Source organism: Mytilus edulis, chromosome 4 (genome assembly GCF_963676685.1).
Source record: "Mytilus edulis chromosome 4, xbMytEdul2.2, whole genome shotgun sequence".
NCBI classification, from domain to species: Eukaryota; Metazoa; Mollusca; class Bivalvia; order Mytilida; family Mytilidae; genus Mytilus; species Mytilus edulis.
In genome coordinates this window covers 48378447-48389431 of record NC_092347.1, presented here as the reverse complement: position 1 = coordinate 48389431, position 10985 = coordinate 48378447, and the positions used below count along the sequence as shown (strand labels likewise).

At 31.6% G+C, this 10985-nt stretch overlaps 1 long non-coding RNA gene across 1 annotated transcript in view; it reads right to left on the bottom strand.

Moving 5' to 3' along the window:
- Positions 1-4228, bottom strand: part of LOC139518459 (uncharacterized) — a 6763-nt gene extending 2535 nt beyond the window's left edge. The window contains exons 1-3 of the long non-coding RNA XR_011663354.1: positions 4140-4228; positions 2446-2542; positions 752-848 (exon numbers count right to left, since the gene is read on the bottom strand). This is a non-coding gene — a long non-coding RNA (uncharacterized lncRNA). The remainder of the gene's footprint in view (positions 1-751; positions 849-2445; positions 2543-4139) is intronic.
- Between the last annotated feature and the right edge of the window lie 6757 nt (positions 4229-10985).

Genomic DNA, 10985 nt, shown 5'->3' with positions numbered 1-10985 from the left:
AACAATAAAAACATAGGGTCATGCGGCATTTTTTGGGCATTCACATGGCCTTGTTTACAAACAATGTAGATTCGCACTGAATTCCTATACTGACCCCCATTACTTTTCAACCCTGAAGGGGAAAAAATTAGTACATTCAGCATATATTTTTTATTTTTTTTCAACTCTAGTTTTGATCCATCTACCAAAAAATATTTATTACAAACATTATCTGCCAATCAGAAGAGCATATAACTTCAGTGTTATACAGAAAGCTCTCCCCTAAATGGGCGGTCCCTGATGACGTATATTTATTTACTGAATTTACCCCTATAAGGGACTTTTTTACTTCTTTTCCAACTTTTTTTGTAATAAACATGTAATGTATCCAATTTTCAAGTTCCAGTTTCAATACAACCTTCATAAATGCTGAATTTGTAAAGATAGAGCAAAATTTATACTACAGCCCATACTGCGGCCAATGTATATTTGGTATATAAAGTTGCGCATTGACTGTTTTTAAAAGAATGGTGTAAAATACTATGTTTAATAAATATGAATTGTTTTCTGTGTTTGCTTTGACAAGTATTGCAAGTACATCTAGAAACTAAAGTCTTGGTGTACTCTTAGTTAGTTTTTTCCTTATATGGAAGTTTTTGGTTAAATACCATGAAAAGACCACAAAAAGACTTTTCAAAGGCTTTTTTAAGCAGTTTCATACCAAATAAAACAACAATTATGTTTCATTATACTAAATCTGTGTTTTAATTACTTGTAAATTTCACAAAATGTCATTGACAATCACTCTGCAGAAATTCCTGTTACCCCAACATCAGGAAGGGTTCTTCGCCAAAACTAGACAGCTAGAACTGAAGTAGAAAAAAGTGCCAAATATAAAAAAATAAGATTAGGTATGACCAAACTTTACATTTGGGAGATTGAAGTAACAATTTAGAATATTTAAAAGCAAATTATTTAACATAAAAATCCAATTACAAACATTTCAACACTTGCTTCATGGATGAAGGACCTGTAATCATGAAAACTTGTCTAGTATATTCTTTCAATAAAGAAACGCAAGGCGTTGTGTAAAAATAAATGAATACCTTCATGCGGTCAGATTATTCGAGTGTTAAAATACTAGAAAAGTGCTTATTTACCACTTGTTCTACAACTTAACATGGGGAACACAGCTAAAAAAAAACACTATGTCAAAGGGAGGTAATCCATTTTTTTTCATATGATTTTATACATTATGAGGAGAAATATGTGCAAAATGTGATGTAAATGGGGAGAATATTTATGCCTTTCATTGATATCATAACTCTCAAGTGTAATTTCTATTATTTCTTTCAATCTGGACACAAAAACTGATTTTTACAATATACTTCATGCTTCTCTCACAGTACACTGAGTGCATCCTGGATAGCCACAGTTAAAGATAGAAATTTGTGTAAAAAACAGCTTTAAATGGTTCCAAAATCCTTCCATTACATTAACATTTACAGGAAATGAGTTTTGTGATTATTGTGTGGCCTTGGACAAGTATAGTGAAAAAGTGCATATTTTCCTATAGGGGTAAATTCAGTAAAAAATCTCCCATTGACTTTAATGCTAATCTATGTGTGGAAATAAATTTATACCTGATTTACCTTTAGAAATTAAAATCTTTCATATATCATTCATGAAAGTACAAATGTAGCCCTATCTTTTGCAACAATAAAAACATAGGGTCATGCGGCATTTTTTGGGCATTCACATGGCCTTGTTTACAAACAATGTAGATTCGCACTGAATTCCTATACTGACCCCCATTACTTTTCAACCCTGAAGGGGAAAAAATTAGTACATTCAGCATATATTTTTTATTTTTTTTCAACTCTAGTTTTGATCCATCTACCAAAAAATATTTATTACAAACATTATCTGCCAATCAGAAGAGCATATAACTTCAGTGTTATACAGAAAGCTCTCCCCTAAATGGGCGGTCCCTGATGACGTATATTTATTTACTGAATTTACCCCTATAAGGGACTTTTTTACTTCTTTTCCAACTTTTTTTGTAATAAACATGTAATGTATCCAATTTTCAAGTTCCAGTTTCAATACAACCTTCATAAATGCTGAATTTGTAAAGATAGAGCAAAATTTATACTACAGCCCATACTGCGGCCAATGTATATTTGGTATATAAAGTTGCGCATTGACTGTTTTTAAAAGAATGGTGTAAAATACTATGTTTAATAAATATGAATTGTTTTCTGTGTTTGCTTTGACAAGTATTGCAAGTACATCTAGAAACTAAAGTCTTGGTGTACTCTTAGTTAGTTTTTTCCTTATATGGAAGTTTTTGGTTAAATACCATGAAAAGACCACAAAAAGACTTTTCAAAGGCTTTTTTAAGCAGTTTCATACCAAATAAAACAACAATTATGTTTCATTATACTAAATCTGTGTTTTAATTACTTGTAAATTTCACAAAATGTCATTGACAATCACTCTGCAGAAATTCCTGTTACCCCAACATCAGGAAGGGTTCTTCGCCAAAACTAGACAGCTAGAACTGAAGTAGAAAAAAGTGCCAAATATAAAAAAATAAGATTAGGTATGACCAAACTTTACATTTGGGAGATTGAAGTAACAATTTAGAATATTTAAAAGCAAATTATTTAACATAAAAATCCAATTACAAACATTTCAACACTTGCTTCATGGATGAAGGACCTGTAATCATGAAAACTTGTCTAGTATATTCTTTCAATAAAGAAACGCAAGGCGTTGTGTAAAAATAAATGAATACCTTCATGCGGTCAGATTATTCGAGTGTTAAAATACTAGAAAAGTGCTTATTTACCACTTGTTCTACAACTTAACATGGGGAACACAGCTAAAAAAAAACACTATGTCAAAGGGAGGTAATCCATTTTTTTTCATATGATTTTATACATTATGAGGAGAAATATGTGCAAAATGTGATGTAAATGGGGAGAATATTTATGCCTTTCATTGATATCATAACTCTCAAGTGTAATTTCTATTATTTCTTTCAATCTGGACACAAAAACTGATTTTTACAATATACTTCATGCTTCTCTCACAGTACACTGAGTGCATCCTGGATAGCCACAGTTAAAGATAGAAATTTGTGTAAAAAACAGCTTTAAATGGTTCCAAAATCCTTCCATTACATTAACATTTACAGGAAATGAGTTTTGTGATTATTGTGTGGCCTTGGACAAGTATAGTGAAAAAGTGCATATTTTCCTATAGGGGTAAATTCAGTAAAAAATCTCCCATTGACTTTAATGCTAATCTATGTGTGGAAATAAATTTATACCTGATTTACCTTTAGAAATTAAAATCTTTCATATATCATTCATGAAAGTACAAATGTAGCCCTATCTTTTGCAACAATAAAAACATAGGGTCATGCGGCATTTTTTGGGCATTCACATGGCCTTGTTTACAAACAATGTAGATTCGCACTGAATTCCTATACTGACCCCCATTACTTTTCAACCCTGAAGGGGAAAAAATTAGTACATTCAGCATATATTTTTTATTTTTTTTCAACTCTAGTTTTGATCCATCTACCAAAAAATATTTATTACAAACATTATCTGCCAATCAGAAGAGCATATAACTTCAGTGTTATACAGAAAGCTCTCCCCTAAATGGGCGGTCCCTGATGACGTATATTTATTTACTGAATTTACCCCTATAAGGGACTTTTTTACTTCTTTTCCAACTTTTTTTGTAATAAACATGTAATGTATCCAATTTTCAAGTTCCAGTTTCAATACAACCTTCATAAATGCTGAATTTGTAAAGATAGAGCAAAATTTATACTACAGCCCATACTGCGGCCAATGTATATTTGGTATATAAAGTTGCGCATTGACTGTTTTTAAAAGAATGGTGTAAAATACTATGTTTAATAAATATGAATTGTTTTCTGTGTTTGCTTTGACAAGTATTGCAAGTACATCTAGAAACTAAAGTCTTGGTGTACTCTTAGTTAGTTTTTTCCTTATATGGAAGTTTTTGGTTAAATACCATGAAAAGACCACAAAAAGACTTTTCAAAGGCTTTTTTAAGCAGTTTCATACCAAATAAAACAACAATTATGTTTCATTATACTAAATCTGTGTTTTAATTACTTGTAAATTTCACAAAATGTCATTGACAATCACTCTGCAGAAATTCCTGTTACCCCAACATCAGGAAGGGTTCTTCGCCAAAACTAGACAGCTAGAACTGAAGTAGAAAAAAGTGCCAAATATAAAAAAATAAGATTAGGTATGACCAAACTTTACATTTGGGAGATTGAAGTAACAATTTAGAATATTTAAAAGCAAATTATTTAACATAAAAATCCAATTACAAACATTTCAACACTTGCTTCATGGATGAAGGACCTGTAATCATGAAAACTTGTCTAGTATATTCTTTCAATAAAGAAACGCAAGGCGTTGTGTAAAAATAAATGAATACCTTCATGCGGTCAGATTATTCGAGTGTTAAAATACTAGAAAAGTGCTTATTTACCACTTGTTCTACAACTTAACATGGGGAACACAGCTAAAAAAAAACACTATGTCAAAGGGAGGTAATCCATTTTTTTTCATATGATTTTATACATTATGAGGAGAAATATGTGCAAAATGTGATGTAAATGGGGAGAATATTTATGCCTTTCATTGATATCATAACTCTCAAGTGTAATTTCTATTATTTCTTTCAATCTGGACACAAAAACTGATTTTTACAATATACTTCATGCTTCTCTCACAGTACACTGAGTGCATCCTGGATAGCCACAGTTAAAGATAGAAATTTGTGTAAAAAACAGCTTTAAATGGTTCCAAAATCCTTCCATTACATTAACATTTACAGGAAATGAGTTTTGTGATTATTGTGTGGCCTTGGACAAGTATAGTGAAAAAGTGCATATTTTCCTATAGGGGTAAATTCAGTAAAAAATCTCCCATTGACTTTAATGCTAATCTATGTGTGGAAATAAATTTATACCTGATTTACCTTTAGAAATTAAAATCTTTCATATATCATTCATGAAAGTACAAATGTAGCCCTATCTTTTGCAACAATAAAAACATAGGGTCATGCGGCATTTTTTGGGCATTCACATGGCCTTGTTTACAAACAATGTAGATTCGCACTGAATTCCTATACTGACCCCCATTACTTTTCAACCCTGAAGGGGAAAAAATTAGTACATTCAGCATATATTTTTTATTTTTTTTCAACTCTAGTTTTGATCCATCTACCAAAAAATATTTATTACAAACATTATCTGCCAATCAGAAGAGCATATAACTTCAGTGTTATACAGAAAGCTCTCCCCTAAATGGGCGGTCCCTGATGACGTATATTTATTTACTGAATTTACCCCTTTAGGGTTTCCCCAATCAATTCTTCAATATCTGATGTCCTTGCTGAGGGGTATATGTAGTTCTTCATGTAAGACTCTACAAAAATTGACATTGATAAAATTTGCATAGTGATATTAAATGTAATTTAAAAATAAACCGTAGACTGTCAGGGAGCAACAATTTTACTTCAAGGAGGGTCATGGTTTTTGCTTGAGTCAGTGAAGTGCAAACAATTTTATTCAATTTTTCAACGATATCAATCAAATTATTTTTTTTAAGTCTAACACTATAAGGTATGGGTGGAATCTGGTATCAAAATATTTTTTGTCCTGAACTCTAACAGAATATTTTGTTTCATCAATTTGGAAATCTTAAGAAAAAACTCTATGAACCCCCCCCCCCCCCCCTTCTTTTATAGTTAAATGGTGGTTCCCTAATTTCAAAGGCAAATTCGGTATTTTCATTAAATATTTATGAGTTTGAAGCTATAATATTGATTTTGTTAGATGGCATAATGATTTATCATTTATCAAATTAAATACACAGCTTTTTTACATTTTTTATTACTTTTTACATTATTATATTCCAATCTTCATTGTGACTGATGTATCTTTTTAAACTCCACAAAGAACCGGTAAAAAAACCAAATTCCCAGTATTGTCAGCGCCGGCAAAATAGCCATTACTTTTGAATTATGCTATATATAGCTATTTATAGCTCGCTTTTAATCGAGATATTATAATCATATCATAATTACTGTTTCACCGGCAAATAAGCCACTGCCAAAATAATAAAAAAAAAATATAATTGAAAATTATGACCATAAATGTATGTTTTACATTTACAAATTTGCCATATATATGTTCCAGACCATTGAGTTTTTGGACCGTACGAGTACGGTCCGGACCGTATATACGTATACTCGTACGGTCCGACCATACGCGTGCGGTCGGACCGTATGAGTATACGCGTATGGTCCAGTACGAGCTGACCTAATGTTATTGGATCATATGGTTTACATTTAGACAACCATTATCACAATCTTTATTTTTAGTATTACAAATTGTTATTATTACAATTAGATGGACGTATTTTTTTTGCGTTGAAATGTGTGCTGTTCATGCATGTTCCCTTGCATTTACATTTTTGTTTCTAAAATTGCTAAATAGTGTCCTCCCACATTATGTTTTCTTCCGATATCTTCAATTTCAGTGATCATATAATTCAATTAATGTATTACTGGTCGACATGTTAAGACATACAAGAAATTGACATATTTAATTAGCGCGAATTTTTTAAATAGTTAAGATATAAAGTTTTTATTTCAATTACATTTGAACTTTTTTATATAAATTTGAGAGTTAAGTTATCTTGATCTGTTTATATATGCATTTGCATTAAACTTGAACAACTTCTTTATATTAGTTCTACCGCATGAGTATTTTGAAAAAGTAAGCCTACGGTCCAAAAACTCATAGATACGGTCTGGAACATATATTATATAAATTAATACAGATTAATCGTTGACTATTTATTCAGTCATTATATACATATAATAATAATAATTAAAGGAGTAGTGGTATGATTTTTTTGTAAATTATATTGTCCCTTACAAAAATAAATAATTATAAATAATAATTTATTTTATTAAAGTGTCACATACTCGTCTACTGATGTTATACAGTCATATAGATAATATTATATAATATACATTGCACAATAGTAAGATAAGACAAATACCCAGCCTACATAGGCTTATGAGACACTATATACAAATATATACCTATTTAACAGTATACAAATTGTAAAACATAGTAAAATGTTAAAAAATAATTAAAACTATCCGGATTTTTCAAATAATAATAAAAATTAAAATATGTAATTAAAAAAAAACCATAACCTTAATTTAAAAACAGAAATATAAATATAAACAAGAATGTGTCCTCAGTACACGAATGCCCCACTCGCACTATCATTTTCTATGTTCAGTGGACCGTGAAATTGGGGTAAAATCTCTAATTTGGCATTAAAATTAGAAAGATCATATCATAGGGAACATGTGTACCAAGTTTGAAGTCGATTGGACTTCAACTTCATCAAAAACTACCTCGACCAAAAACTTTAACCTGAAGCGGGACAGACGGACGAACGAACGAACGGACGGACGAACGAACGGACGGACGGACGAACGAACGGACGGACGAACGAACGGACGGACGAACGAACGGACGCACAGACCAGAAAACATAATGCCCCTCTACTATCGTAGGTGGGGCATAAAAAGAAGATGTGGTATGAATGCCAATGAGACAACTCTCCACAAGAGACCAAAATGACACAGAAATTAAAAACTACAAAGTTGATTTTTGTAAAAAATCTTTTGTATTTATTCATTCTAAATTTTTATCAGTTCTTTAGTTTATGAGTTCAATGCACAAGTTTTTATATTGTAAATACACTTGAGTTATTTTCAAGGTATGCCATCACTGTGTCTGTGTATAAAGTTAACATGACATGGCAAATACATACCACTGATAGCTCGCTATCCTGACCTCAATTAGAATCAAATTAGCTACACGTGTGTAAGGTTTCTGCAGACGAAATTAGCAAAAGTTTTTTGTAAAAATAATTTATAAAGCAAGAGTACAACAAAATTTAATTTCATATCTATCATGTCTCTCTTCTAAAATTACATCATGCACGTGTTGTAAAACCAGAATAGTGGTGCGATATGTATAAATTATCGGGTTTTCTACATGCTGATATCGGAAAAATATCAGCCCCGAGGCACAATGTGAACCTTTTTGACGAGCGGCTGATATTTTCCGACATATATACGAAGAAAACCCGCATTGTCACGATTGTGACGTTGCTGTCAGATAATTTCACCTCTCACATCATTTTGCACATTGTGACGTCGCTGGTAGTGATAATGCTTGGAGCACAAAAATCATGCTTGAAACACCAAATCCTGTATTTTGACATATATACCGGCCTCTCTAACTTTTGACAATCACTTTTCCATTGTGGCGTCAGATGTTTTGTTTAATGACGTCAAAACTTTACGGGAACATCATTCTGTTCCTTTATAATAGAAACTTTATAAAAAGTAAGAAGAAAAAAACAACAGTTAAAGAATACAGATAAATGTACTTACGTTGGATCTTAGTGCAGTGGCTTGGTGAATGGCGTTTACTTTGAATATGACGTCATCACTTAAATAGCGTCACAACTAAAAGCCCTAACAACGGAACCAAAATCGGAAACGTTACGGTATTTCCGTATCTTTTTTTAACGTACAGACTTCGTCCCCTTTCACAGGTAATGCCTGCCTCATATCAAATATTGTTCATTAGTTCTACCAATACAAACAAGACAAATTAAATCTAGTACATAATAAAAGAAGAAATTTTGCTATTGTAAATTTTAGGGATGTCGACAATTACGTTGCTACAACGTTTTAATTACGTGATTTATTTGATCGATGTACAGTACATATTGCAATTATTTTTTATTATTTTTTTTTATTATTACGATGTTTTATTGATGACAAAAACATGGTTCCTCTTTTATAATAGCGTAAAAATCAACTTAATACTTTATCGACCAAAAATATGACGACGTTGCTATAACGTCACAGATACGTGACAGATGCTTCGCAATATGACATTGCAACAACGTAATATAAACGTTATTAAAAACAATAACAACGTTGTCCTGACGTCGGTTCTACGTCGTATCTGACGTGACGTAAAATTACATTCTCACAACGTTGCAACAACGTCATACTAACGTAACGTCAGCCATGACCTTTCAGCGACCAATACATAACGTCGCAAGGACGTCATGTGTTTCCTGGGAATAGATAAAAGATTAATCTTTTAAATGAATGCACTATTTTTATTATGCAATTATTATGTAATCAATTATTATGTAATTAGTGGCAAAATTTGGGTAAGTTCACTTGAATGAATTTAGCTCTATCATCTCTTTAACTATGTATACATAAAATTTTAACGAAATCTTAATCAACACATTTTGGGCTTCAAAAGGGTGTCTCAGATTGTCTCTATGGTATTCCATTCTCAGGCTCTCATAAATCTCTAACCAGTGTAAACATCCTATAAACCACATAAAAGAAGATAATGTTTAATTAGGTGTAAAATTTGTTCTATACATTCTATCTGAAATCTGAGACACCCTTTTGTAGATAATGGCCATAGGAACAACATATAACAAGAATGTGTCCATAGTAGACGGATGCCCCACTCCCACCATCATTTTCTATGTTCAGTGGACCATGAAATTGGGGTCAAAACTTTAATTTGAAATTAAAATTAGAAAGATCATATCATAGGGAACATGTGTACTAAGTTTCAAGTTGATGTAACTTTAACTTCATCAAAAACTACCTTGACCAAAAACTTTAACCTGAACTTTGCACTATCATTTTCTATGTTCAGTGGACCATGAAATTGGAGTCAAAACTATAATTTGGCATTAAAATTAGAAAGATCATATCATGGGGAACATGTGTATTAAGTTTCAAGTTGATTGGACTTCAGCTTCATCAAAAACTACCTCGACCAAAAACTTTAACCGGACAGACGAACGGAGACACAGACCAGAAAACATAATGCCCCTCTACTATCGTAGGTGGGGCATAATAAAATAAAATCTCTAGGGATACCTATGCAGAAGCTAATTTCATTTGAAAGTGGAAATTTGGTGAAAAATATTTTAGATAATTGGTTACATAATTGTTGCATAATACTAACATTGCATTTATTTCAGAGTAATCTATAAGCTATCCAAAAATACCACTTTTATAAATTTTCAAGCTTTATTAAGAAAGTTACAGCATTTTAAAACTTTGGAGTTGGAGTTATAAAATCTTTGTATTGTGCTACCTTAATACTAAACATATGATAAATAGTGATATCTATCAGGTGATGTGAAATCTATTTGTATAAAGCTTTATATTTCAGAAGGTAGGAGACCATGATGCTTCATACTTTGTATTCAGATACCTTATGTTACGTTATGTTAAGTTTCCTTTTTTCATATGTTCATTGTCCTTAAATTCATTTTCATGGTTCAGTGACTGCTTGAATTTTTTTTTTTTTTAGAATTCTCACTTGTAATGAGTAATAGATGACTAGTTACATTTATCTTTGACCTATAATTGTTTACTTATATAAATTGATGGAGAGTTGTCTCATTGGCATACCATATCTTATATCTAATTGGTATGTTGGTTCCTTATATACAGTTGTCACATGTCCTTGGCCTCATTTTCATAGTTCAGTGACTGCTTGAAAAAAAAAGACTGAGTTAGGAATGTGAATTTCTAACTTGTTATGAGTAATAGGATTACTGTATTTGATAAACGTGTTCCTTGCAAAGTATACATGTTTGTCAGATTCACCTGACCTTGACCTCATTTCATGGATCAGTGATCAAGGTTAAAAGTTGTGATTAGGTCAGTTTCTTAAATATTATATGCAGTAGGATAACTATGTTGTGTATTGAATGACTGCAATGGGTACATGTCATCTGGCAGGTTTCATTAGACCTTGACCTCATTTTCATGGTTCATTGGTCAAGTTTTTG